Source organism: Acipenser ruthenus, chromosome 6 (assembly GCF_902713425.1).
Source record: "Acipenser ruthenus chromosome 6, fAciRut3.2 maternal haplotype, whole genome shotgun sequence".
Taxonomy (NCBI): domain Eukaryota; kingdom Metazoa; phylum Chordata; class Actinopteri; order Acipenseriformes; family Acipenseridae; genus Acipenser; species Acipenser ruthenus.
Genome location: NC_081194.1, coordinates 62,743,850 through 62,756,824, shown reverse-complemented (window position 1 = coordinate 62,756,824; position 12,975 = coordinate 62,743,850). Strand labels below are relative to the sequence as shown.

The following is a 12,975-nucleotide window of genomic DNA, read 5'->3' as shown; positions in this document are numbered from 1 at the left end:
TTGATTGGGGGGGGGGGGGGGGGGGGGGAAGAGGCTCCTTGTCTGAAAAGCAAATGTTTTCAAGCAAAGTTATTTAGATTCTCAAACTATTTACTCATTATCATCATTAGCAAAACCATTTTTTTCAGAATGGCGGTGGTGGTGGGGGGGAGCACACAAAATACAAGTTTACTAACAAGAAACAGACATTTAATTTTGGGTATAGTAAGTTGTCATTTTCTTTTCTCATTTTTTACTTTTTTTTTTTTTTTTTTTCTTTTTCCCCCACAAATTTCTAATGACAATTTGGAGTACACAGCTTTGAGAATCTAGGTCATTGTGTTCAGTGAGTCTATGAACCATTCTGATAGTCAAAATATTTCCTTTTTAAATGATCACATTCTTTAAGGGGAGGGGGGTATTTATTTTATTAAAAGTGCACCTTGCAAATGATATGTGTTTTTGACTGCCAGTTAAAGTAGGCAAATATACATCTAGATCTTTACTTCCAATTACACTTCTTTATATCTTCTGTTTTAAAAGTCCCTGTTTTAATAGGTGAGGTGTTTGTCTAATGTTAACTTGGTACATGCTCTGTTTTTAGCTATTTCTGTGCTGTAACAATTACCTCACCTAATAATTTGGTCTTGTGTTTGTGGGTGTTTTTTTATATACCCTGAGGTGGTGCTGTCCAAATATGCAATAAAAAAAAATAAATAAATATAAAAACTGTTTGCATGTGAAAAATAGAAAGTGAGAAAAAACAATGAATCCTTCCCTGCACCACTAAGTAGTCATTCAGTAATAAATGGGCACTGCTGTTAACCATTAATTTTCCCTCATTATGTATATCTCCTAAGTATATAAAAAAATAATTTGTTTTAGCATACACTTTGAACCTGTGTTTTTTATCATTTTTTTTCAGTGTGCTGAGGTAAAACAAAGTGAAACCGACTATTATGAATGTTAATTTATATTAATGGTGATTAAGAAACCAGTAACAATGAAATGTAACATATTCTGTACGTTATAGTAAATAGATATTACCCCTTCTAAATAATACTTTGTTGTAAAAAGGTAAATAAATATAAATATTTATAGAATACAGTTGAGCTAGACCAAGTTTAGAGCTGCTTTGCATACAAAAGTGAGTGTTTTTAATGTAGTTTGATAATTGCTTTAACAAAACCTAAATAAAAATGTAATAACTATTTCTTCTTTATGTTTTTATGCATGCGTTTGACCTTATCCAAACTGAATCCTCTTCAATAAGGTGTTTGCTTTCCTTAAGGGGAAGTTGTGAATGGCTCAATTATCCTATTTTCACATGTTAATGAATGTGGCTTTTGGGACGGAGGCTCTTTTCACCGAGCACGGCTCCTTGATTATGCAGGGGTCCTTTTGTGCCTTTTTCAGCACTGCATGGCTCTGTCTACACTCAAGTGGTGGTCTCAATGGTAGCGGGGCTAATCTGTCTTCTGACAGCAGGCCTTGGCTTCGGTGTCCCAGCAGGGGACTGTGCTTCCCTGTAATTAGCAGGCCCATCAAACCTGTTTGGCTTGGACTGCTATTCTGGCACTCTTCCCCCCCCCCCCCCCCCCCCTTTTTATTTGCTGCCTGTTGGAAGGAGAGGGGAATTTCAGTTTTTGTTTTGTTTTTTTACTTGGTGCCCAGCAGAAAATTGGCATGGACTCTACAGCCAAAAAACAGCTTTGCTTGTATGGGTCTGCATAATGTGGATGATTGCCCCGTATGGCTGTGGAAGTTATAAAGTAATGTGGAGACTGCCTCGCTAAACAGACTGACTCGTATTTGGAAGTCTTTAATTCCAGTAGCTTAAGCACTTGGAAGCATGTTCCCTAAATGGAAATCCCTTTTTCTATTCACTGTTTTAGACTTTGACATATAAGAAGGCTCTCGCACCTCAGTTACATTTCTGTGAGGTCAGGCAGTTTGTAACGGAAGCTTGTGATTGAGCAAACACAGAGCTCTCAAATGGTTACAGTTCAATCTCTAGATCAAAGTAGCCATTCAGGAGGACAGATGCACACTGACTTTTTTGCAACAAAAGGCATCCTATGATGGCTTCGTAGAATGAACCGAAAAAAGACAAACCTACTATTTTAGAAGATCAGTAGTAGCTACTGGATCAGCCAAAATGGTTTTGTGGTTAGTACGAATGCTGTTTTGATTATTGGGTAGTGGCTTGCATCCCTATCCAGAGTTAAAGTAAGGTAAGTCTAAACTGTTTTTTGGGCAGGGTGACGGCTTGTTCGAAGGGCTGTTAATCCTACAGGCTTAGCAAAAAGTCAACATGGGGACAATCACAAATTGAACGTTCTCAAACACTTTGATTAACTTAATTTAGTAATCTAACCATATGCAAGTTATGGCGTTAAACCCCTAGATTAAATCCTAAATCAAAAACGGATGACCAGATTTTAAAGGGATTTTAGCCCACCCCCTAGACACAAACATATGTCACTCCTGTGGTGGCCATAATGCTAATTTTAAAGGCATTCTCTTTCCTGTCAGTTCAATAACAAGTGTCTAGAGGCAAAAAGAAAGAACTGATTTGTAAAATTCAGCCGACAGTTGACAGATCCTTTTCAGGTTTCCTTAGCATATTGTTTTTTCGACAGAGCTGTGGATTTTAAGGGAGGGGGGTTAAGGCTAGGGCGTGGCGTTTTATGTAACACCATTTCATTACTGTTGCATTGCAAAGGTCGGAGCAATTTGTTTTCAGATGGTGGAGTTGGAGTAGTCACTTTATTTAAAGTGACCTGGTGCTTCCCCTGAGGTCAGAGTCCCTCTCCTTAGCGATGTGCTTACAGGATCCTTTTTCTCCTATCAGAGTGAGAGTAACAGGAAGGTTAGAATGTGTGCACACAATGCTTGACTTCTTGTCCTTGTCAAGGGGCCACTATGAGCAGGTGGGGTGTGCTGTGGTTTAGTCACTTTCATGAACTCGGACTGTAGAAATTCCTAATCTGAAATAGAACAAAACATGTTGAGACCCAGGAGGTGCCCATTTGTCATTTAAAAAAAAAAAAAAAAGTATATACTTTTATTTATTTATTTTAATATTGTTGTATTTTTTATTATTATGAATTGTTTCCCTGTCCACTGGTAAAAATTACTTTTTTTTTTTTCAGCCCTTGGCATTTTTTCTTTTATTTAGTGTCTTTCCTTTCAGAAAGATGGAGTTTAATCCATGTTCAGATAATAATGACAAGTATCTGTTCGATTTTCTATCCAGGGTACTGCAGTGGTGTTGTGTGTGTTTGTTTTTTTTTTGTTTTGTTTCTTTTTTTTCTTTTTAAAACCTGCTTTGATGTCCTGACCAAGGAACTGCTCTGGGCTATGATTTGTTTTATTCTGTATGGCTTAGCGTTTGATCCAAAACTAACCAACACACAACTAGCAAAACTGAAGATCTTTAGTTGCCCTATAAATTCGATAATTCATACACAATGAAGAAAAGTGGTCTATTGAGATTTTGTGCATATTACACATACCACAATAAAGTAAAGAATTAGACTGGCTGTTAAGAGATATGCCACTTTTTTCAGAAAGGTTTCAAAATATGGTCCTAATGCAGAGCTTTGTTTATATGAGCAAAAAACCTCTTGAGGTTAAATGTGCAGAGGAAATTATTACACTCAAAACACCATCTCTGTGAACCCATCAGTAATGTATGGTTATAAATGTAGACTTGTAACTAATAAAAGCAATTGAAGATTGGTACAGATGGCCGTTAAGATGTGGCCAAAGCTTGTTAATTAATGAATTGCAAGTTACTGTTATTTTAGAGCAGGAGCTCGTTTGAACAGTCCACGTAATATTTGAGGTGGATGTTTGTTTTATTTGTAGACCACCAAAAAAAGCCCCCCACTCCTGTTGTGCCAGTGCTTGTGTGGTGGGCTCCCTACAGGGCATGACCTGCTAATACCCTGATCTCTCCAGCCCACTGCTTGTTGCCAATTGCACTGTTTGTTAAAAGTATTTATATCTATGGCTGCTGCTCCTAAACAAAGACACATTGCTGGAGCCCTGAGCCACATAACTATCCCCCTTCGGTTCAGTGATGGATAGTCAAACAGATTAACACTGCATGGCTTTCAAACTCCAAAGGTCAGCAGCGGAAGCTGACTTTTCTTTTTCTTATTTAGTTATTTTGGGAATGCTGTCAGGGATGTTGGCTTTCTGACAGATACAGAAGATCAGGGAAGGGTCACACAACATTGTTTCCTTTTAGCATGGAAGAATATAAAATTAGTACAACAGACATACATGATCAAGGTACAGCCAGGGAACTATTCATGGCTTTTTAAAGTCTCCCCAAGGTAATACACACTGTGGTGATCCCATGCATGCTGTGTATTACCTTTTTGCTGTCGGAACAATTGGAGGTAAAAGATGTCTCCAGAGGAGACCCAGGTAGTTGTTGTTTTATTTTTATTTTTTTAATTCTTTACTTTCCTCTGGAGACTCACACGGCAAAAGCTAGAGGAGACTCTCCTACTTACCTTTATTTTAATGCTGTTTGGTAATAAATCATGTTTATTCTAAACACCTTGATTGTGTGGTCCGGTATACTCTACCGTTCAACTGTAAAACTAACAAACAAGCCCTTTGTGCTTAGTCAGAATGGATTCCTCAAAAGCAAACATTTCACCCTAAAATGATAGACCATTTCCCACAAAATAAAAAAAATAACAAAAAGAAACCAAAATTTGTTGTATGTGGATAGGAGTCTGAGGGCATTCTGAAAAGACACTGTTTCATTTAGCAATCTCGGTATAAGATTCGCTTAACCAACACCAGCTTATAGGTACATTTTAATGACTCCTATTCTGAATAGGTTTAAAAAAAAATGTCAACTGACCTTGAATGTAAATCCCTGGTTTCAATTATTGGTATACATTGTTTGTAATATAATTACAAAAAGGTCAGCTTTCTTTAGTACCAATATGGAACATGCTGGAATGTTTATAGAGAAAACGATTGAAAGGAAAAGTTGTTTATTTAAATTACATTTAAGATGTCGAATACAGGATTGAAAATGAAGAATATGTGGTCATAGAAATATATTTGTAGATTGTAGTGCAGTATTTCAAGAAAACATCTTATTGATTAACAAACAGTAAGCCATGCCATGGCAGATTAACTAGGTTGCCTTTGGTTTTTTCCTGCTGTGTTTAGTTTACGAGGAATACAAGAAAATCCCTTAATCTAATCCATTAATTTGTCACTGAAAATAAAAATCACCCCTTGATTTAAATTGGTCATCTTAAAAATGTGCCAGTACAGACTGGTAACCCCTTAATTTATTTAATGCATAACCTTCATTTTCAATTTTAAAGAGGAATTTTGAAAATTCAGTTAAAAACCGATGTAATCTAATGGGGCTCCTGAGTGGCACATCCAGTAAAGGCGCTTCGCGTGGAGTGTAGGATGCACCCTATAGCCTGGACATCGCCAGTTCGAGTCCAGGCTATTCCTTTGCCGACCAAGGATGTGAGCTCCCAGGGGGTGGCGCACAATTGGCCGAGCGCCGCCCGGGGGGAGGGAGGGTTACTGTGCACCAGCGACCCCTGTGGTCTGGCTGGGCGCCTGCGGGCTTGCCTGTAATCTGCCCAGGGCTGCGTTGTCCTCCGACGCTGTAGCTCTGGGTGGCTGCATGGTGAGTCTGCAGTGTGTTAAGAAGCGGGCGGCTAATGGCACACGCTTCTGAGGACAACGTGTGTTCATCTTCGCCCCTCCCAAGTCAGCACAGGGGTGGTAGAGGTAGAGTTGAGCCTAAAAATAATTGGACATTTCTAAATTGGGGAGAAAACAATAAAAAAAAACTAATTGGCGACTACTAAATAAAAAATTTAAAAAAAAAACTAAAAGAAAAAACCCTTCAGAAATCTCTTACTTTCCATTAATAAAACTTTCCTCTGAATTTTTAAACGAAGGACAACCCTTTCTTTTTCATGTGTTCTCCTGTTGCTAGACAATTGCCAGACAAACTGAAACAGGTTGCCTATTCCTGGCCAACGCTAGTAAAAAAAATAAATAAATAAAGAGATCAAAGCAGGGACAAGGGCATGATCTAAACATTTCTCCTAGTCTCTGTTTCCAAAGACAGTTGTAAATTCTACAAACCCATTAATACTTTCACATAAAAGTAATGATAACCCTGCAAAAAAATGTGGTAATGAGAATGGATGTGCAATGGAACTATAACCTGCATTACTTCCTGAAGAATGCAAGTGCAACCTTTTATTTCTGTAGGATGTTTGGTCCCGATCGTTAAAATAAGATGAGTCGAAAAGGGAAGCCATTTTTCTTCGTGTCCAAAAAATGTCTGTGTAAAACAAAATTAAATAAAATACAAAATGTGTATTGTTGTGATGAACTAGGAAGATAAATGATAATTTTAAATGAATTTTTTAAGCCTTTTAAGATACATCAATAAATTTAGGATTTTGCCATTTATTTATTTATTTATTTTATTTATTTATTTATTTTATCTATTTTGAGAAAGTTCTGCACTTTGAGCAACCTTTTGTCTTTTTATTTTTATTTTATTTATTTATTTTTTTTACTTGGACACTTGTAAGCCGGGTCTCTCTGGATAAGTGGCACTCTGACGGGCTTCAGGAATTTTTTAGTGGAGACACTTTGTACCTACTTGGGAGACAGTCTTGTTTCTTTTCCACAGCTGTTTGTGTATCTGGCATTCTCTGCTGTACATACTTTTTGTTTTCTAAATTAAGTGATGGTGCATATTTCCTCAGTAAGTCGGTCCCAGTGGAACTGTCTCAGGCCTCCATGCTAGGGCATCGAGGTCAGCCTAGTTTTATCAGTGCATGTCCCATAGAGGCGACAGCTTGGCCGGGGCCCAGAGGCACCTTGTTTTCAGGCTACCAATTGCTTGTCACTAATTTGGTGTGAGGATTAAGAACATAACGTTTACAAACAAGAGGCGGCCATTCAGCCCATCTTGCTCGTTTGGTTGTTAGTAGCTTATTGATCCCAGAGTCTCATCAAGCAGCTTCTTGATGGATCCCAGGGCGTCAGCTTCAACAACATTACTAGGGAGTTGGTTCCGTACCCTTACAATTCTCTGTGTAAAAAAGTGCCTCCTATTTTCTGTTCTGAATGCCCCTTTATCTAATCTCCATTTGTGCTGGTCCTTGTTTCTTTTTTCAGGTCGAAAAAGTCCCCTGGGTCGACATTGTCTAGCCCTTTTAGGATTTTGAATGTTCACTGCGTAGTCTTCTTTGTTCAAGACTGAATAGATTCAATTCTTTTTAAACCCGGGATAATTCTGGTTGCTCTTCTTTGCACTCTTTCTAGAGCAGCAATATCCTTCTTGTAACGAGGTGACCAGAACTGAACACAATATTCTAGGTGAGGTCTTACTAATGCATTGTAAAGTTTTAACTTTACTTCCCTTGATTTAAGTTAAGGTGAATGACTTAATGAATTTGAGCAGGGTTTTTTTTTTTTTTTTTTTCTAAATAAAACTTCAAAACTATGTTGACTATCAACTTAACCTGTGACCTTCCAATTATTTTGGAATTGGTTGATCTATACATTTTTAAATGAAATATTTTTCATGTGAGGTTTTACCATCCACTTGAGTGCTTTAACCAATATAACTTGTTCCAGCACATTTTTGCATCATTACCTTCATTAGTATGTTAACTCTGTTCTGCACTAGTTATTTTTTTCCAGATGGTCTTTATATAGCTAAGCTTAAGTATTACAATTTAACATGATTCTGAAGTAGGATGGATTGCAAAGGTTGTTTTATTCTAGTGTGGAGTAGTGGTTAGGGCCCTGGACTCTTGACCGTAGGGTGGTGGGTTCAATCCTTGGTTGGGGACACTGCTGCTGTACCCTTGAGCAAGTACTTTACCTAGATTGCTCCAGTAAAAACCCAACTGTATAAATGGGCAATTGTATGTAAAAATGATGTGTAAAAAAAAATGTAATTGTATGTAAAAATAATGTGATATCTTGTAACAATTGTAAGTCGCCCTGGATAAGGGCGTCTGCTAAGAAGTAAATAATAATAATAATCTTTCCATGCAGCATGTTATGGATATTGTTTCCACGGAGACCACAGCATTGTGGTTGTAACCACACTGTACTCTACGTGTTGAGACTCCACTTCAAGAACAGACTTAAGTTCTACAATTTTAGTATTCAAACACAGAAGCAAGGGAACTGGGGTAAATCCAGGGAGGAAAAAGGAGATGAAAGCAATCAGAGCTGTAAGCAAGTGTGGGAAAATGCTGCAGAGAAAAATCCCAAAACAGGAAGCTAAGCTGCCGAGTCTAAACAACGAGTCACTGCGGTGAGTGCCAATGAATGTTAAATCAATAAATGCTTCATCTGTGCCAGGCATGCGTCAGATCTGCTATCAGCTGCAGAGAGGAACCCCCCACCCCCCCCCACCCCCTTCTCAAAGTGTTGCTTAAGGATCTGACTCGGTGCTCCATTAAAACTGATTTACAGGGGTAAATAACCACTTGAGTTCACTGTGGCGAAATACCCCCATAGAGGAAAAGGCCTTGCTAACCCTGGCTTGCGCAAACAAAGTGACTGCTGATTTATTGAAATTAGTTATAAATGAAATACAATACATACATTGGCTTAATTCGACCGGCGCTGTCGTTTTGTAAAATGTCAAATATTATTATAGCCACAGACAGAGTGATACTTATCATCTTGGCAGGCTTTCACATGCTGCAGAATGAACACAGGAATTACTTTCTTTGGTAATTTTATTTGAAGAATTGTGCAATGCAGTTTTATGAGCTAGCTGGCTCCTTTACCAAGACCCTGATACTGAAGTGAAGCTTCTTTGAAATGCTTTTGGTTGACAAGGATCCTTGTGTCAACACTGCTGCAAGAAAAAGTTTTTAGTGCCACCAATGAAAGCACCATACTATCTTTACAGTGGCTATCCAGACCTTAATGAAATTGCAGACTCACAAATCTGTAAATTTGAAACATTGTGTTATACTAAAAATACATTTAAAAAAAAAATGAAATACTAGAAATACTAAAAGTTTGAAGACATTGATAGTCGAAATATTGGTCATTGACTAAAGTTTCTTTTAGTATTTCTACATTTAGGAATACTGAGTATTTAATAGTTATGGATACAATTCCACACAATACATAAAATACACATCCAAATCATACATTTCATTTCTTTTTAATGTGTAGCTGGACTTCTTAAGGAGAAAGACATTTGACAGCTTCAAATTTTATTTTACCCTAACAGAAAGGCACAGTCTGCAACTGTTATCCTTTCTATAATCCGCTTCTCTGTCCTTAGCTGCTTAGTGAGTCTGTGTTTAACCAATTTCTCTAATGGGCCTTAAATATTTTAATTTCCAAATGAGGGGGTTGCGAAAATCCCTAGACTGCATTGGGGTGGGGGGTGGGGGGCACTGTCTTGGGGTGGACATTACCTATGTCTTCAGTTGGCCCAGGAACGGGCGAGGAAGAAATGATTTAAAGGGTACATAAGGACCTTTTTATTTTATTATGTTACATGTTTCCATGTGTTGCTACAACTGTTTACGTAAGGTGTGTGTGTGTATTGTTTTAATTTTTTTTTTACATTTTGACAACTTTTTTAAACATTTAAATTGCATTCCCTGCCTCAAGATGGCTTCCTATGTACCTGCATGGACCTCTCAGAACTACATTTCCCATCATCCTCCTGCTCACATATGTAACTGAGATGGATTTACCAGTGAGCAGATGGCAGGAAATGTAGAGGTCCATGCGGGTACATGGGAAGCCATCTTGAGGCAGAGAATGCAATTTAAAAGTTTAAAAAAGTGGTCAAAATGTAAAAAAATAAATAAAACAATACACACACCTTACGTAAACAGTTGTAGCAACACATGGAAACATGTAACACAATAAAATAAAAAGGTCCTTATGTACCCTTTAAGAAGCTGTGTTAAAATCCACCTAAATACAGACAATAAGCTACTAACAACCAAACGAGCAAGATGGGCCGAATGGCCTCCTCTCATTTGTAAACTTTCTTCTTATCTGCTTAAGGCTTTCTTATCTGTAACTGTGTGGCGTCTTAACGGCAGCCCAATTGTTGTCAACACCAAGGTATTAATGAGGGAATTGGAACAGTGGAGATGATGTCATTAGGTGGCAGTAAAAGTGGCCTGCACAGTTTCAAAGCTATCCAATCCTCTGAACTAGTTCACTTGCAGGTTTCATCTTTGGTTGGCATGTTTTCATGGCTTAATTGTGTGTTCAGTACCCTAGGTGCAGTGCAAATGGTCCAATTTCCCTAATAATTTAATAGATGGTAAACACAGGTACAAATGTAAAGCATTATGATGTGAGCAAGGGATGCATTAAAACCAGTCATCAGGAGAATTTCCTAAATGTCGGTTTCTACACGTTATATTCAAAACAGGTGTTCTTGACCCGAGGCTTATAATTTACAATTTAGTTTTAATATTTGAATGCGGTGTTTCAGGAAAGGTTAGCCTAATCCCTTTTTTTCCTGTCTAACTTTTCACTTTAGGATACTGTGGGTTAACTCCTTGTTCACTTTTTTTTTTTTTTTTTTTTTTTTTTTTTTTTTTTTTTTTTAAATCCTGATAAATATAGGTAGTGCAAGTAACCCCCATCCCATGCAAGACTGTAGATACTGTTTGTGCTCTTGCATAACCAATTTAATTAAATACAAACAAGTGTGGATAACACCATATATATTTTGTTAATATTCAGGGATTAACACTTATCCAGAACAACAGTGTTGAGCAGTTTCGTTTGTTTAGCTATCCAGTAACATCAAGCTGGTTATAGCTTGACCTATAGCTTAAAGTTAGAACTGATTTTTAAGAAACTATATTATAAATCTAACTGGGGAAGAAACAATTGATATAAAGGATTGTGATTACCTGGGTAAAAATTATTAAATGTGACATAAAAGCTCAGCAAAAATGACATTTGAAAAGGAAGGAAGGCAAATGGGTTGATGTGAAGATGAAGTTACAGTAGGTTGAGTTACGAATGTTGCTGCCAAGATTACTTTCGTGTGGAGAGAATTTAATCAAGGAAGGCCTTGTACTGGACAAATTTGTGGCACAGAACCCTAATTCATCTTGTAATTCTGTGACGGGCCTTGAATTGTCTTCTTTATAACCAGGAACTCCTTAGTGGACACAAGGAAAGGATGAATTGAGCTTGAAGGTCAGTCCAATTGAAGCCCTATCACTAACTTACACTTCTTACTGCATACTGGTCCAGGGTTCATGTACTATATTATATACTTAAGATTCATCCATGTATAAACGTTCACAAAATGATGATACACTGATATTACAAACCCTATTACACAATTTACATTCACGTTCCCTTCTTTAGTGCATCAATAATGTACATCCCTCTCAGAGCTGGGTAACACAGAGATTTCTGTAAACACTAAATTAAAGAGAAGCGTCACATTCCCCACTTGGCTTAAGTTACAGTAAACCGTTTTTATAATGTAAAATAACAAATGACAGGGTGTGTTTTAACATTGTAATACCATATCTGGGATTTGATGGCAATACATACAGCTTACCCCATTTATGGGCTAAAAACTAAACACATTTGGAAAGTGTCATATGGTAAACTAATGTATGCTTTCAATATGTCTCAAGCTCTGTGCAAACATTCTTAGGTTTGTGTAACCAGGCCCTATGATTTGACAAAATGTTCGCTGTAATAAAGTATGTGGTGCTTTATTTGAGTAATGTAGGTTTGTTTTTACAATACAAATTTGAATAGGGGCACTAACTCATTTTAGTTAGGTATATTGCAGATTACTAAAAGTAAAACAAAGAACTGGGGTGGCAGTGGCACACTTCAATGTTTACTTTGATACCCTCCTGGGATTCTGTGAAAGAAAGCAGCAGTTGTCCCATTCAGATGTTTTACAGTGGGGCAGTCCTTGTCGGGAGTTTTGTTTATCAGGGCACCCTCTGTAGCCTGCTAATCAACTCCATTCAAAACCAGGCCTTATTAATTTGCTGTAATTAGAATCTGTCGGATGAAACTGATTAGCCTGACGTGCAGGTCTGAAGGGAAGTTGCAGCTGTCAAGGCGGGATGAGCTATCAGCAGAGAGATAGATGGTCTCCAAGGCTTTCATTACCACTGGAATCATTTTCATGTGTATGAGGCCTGATTTACGGTTGTGTGTGTCTGTATGGCAAATATTGCATGATTCTGTGTGGTCCCAGTGGCACAGGTAGCAGCAGGTAGTGGACTCTTGATTAGTCCTGAGGCGAGAAGAGGAGCTGACCTCCCCCTCCTCCCTCTTTTGACAGCTGGGATACAGATTAAACATTTTTCATCCGATCGTCCCTCGGCCCTCATCATCAGGTTATGACTATTGCTGCCTCGGCAGAAGAAGAGGAGGAGGAGAAAGGGGGTGATCCAAGCACGTCATGTGACCCCAGCCCCCCACCCTCCCTGCTTTCCCCACAACCTCCCCTATTATTGTTGTTGTTGTTGACACAAAATGCGTTTTTTGCAGTTGGCATTTTTGGGTGACAGAGCAAAGTGTGACCAGTGTATTGACCTTTCTTTTTCTCTAGGGCAGAGAGGACAGAGGTACTGAACGATTCAGAGGAAACCCCTTAAATAAAAAAGTCGACGGCCGGTAAGTGCGTTTTAACTTTCTCAATGTCTTCCAGCATTTTGGCATGCAAAATTATATATCGACATTCTTTATTATTTTAATGAATCTTTTAAATGTTATTCGGCTGACCGTGTGGTTCAAATTAGGAATACAAACATAGAGGGGGAGAACAGAAAAGGAATGGAATAAACATGACATGGCGGCATATTATTTATTATGTATAGTAAATCTATGACGTATTTACAGCAATATGTTTTTGTTTTATTTTTACCAAAAAATAATGGAACTTTTCTGCTGCACACAGGGGGAGAGGGTGTA

General features: G+C 38.0%; 1 protein-coding gene across 4 annotated transcripts in view; it reads left to right on the top strand.

Moving 5' to 3' along the window:
- The window catches only part of LOC117410651 (PR domain zinc finger protein 1-like), a 65,875-nt gene that overhangs the window by 10,176 nt on the left and 42,724 nt on the right, over positions 1-12,975 (top strand). For 2 of the 4 annotated variants that reach the window (XM_059025648.1, XM_059025647.1), the window contains exon 2: positions 12,614-12,678. The exons of the other annotated variants lie outside the window; for them this stretch is intronic. The gene's annotated coding sequence lies outside the window, so the exon portion shown is untranslated. The remainder of the gene's footprint in view (positions 1-12,613; positions 12,679-12,975) is intronic. 4 annotated transcript variants of the gene reach the window in all.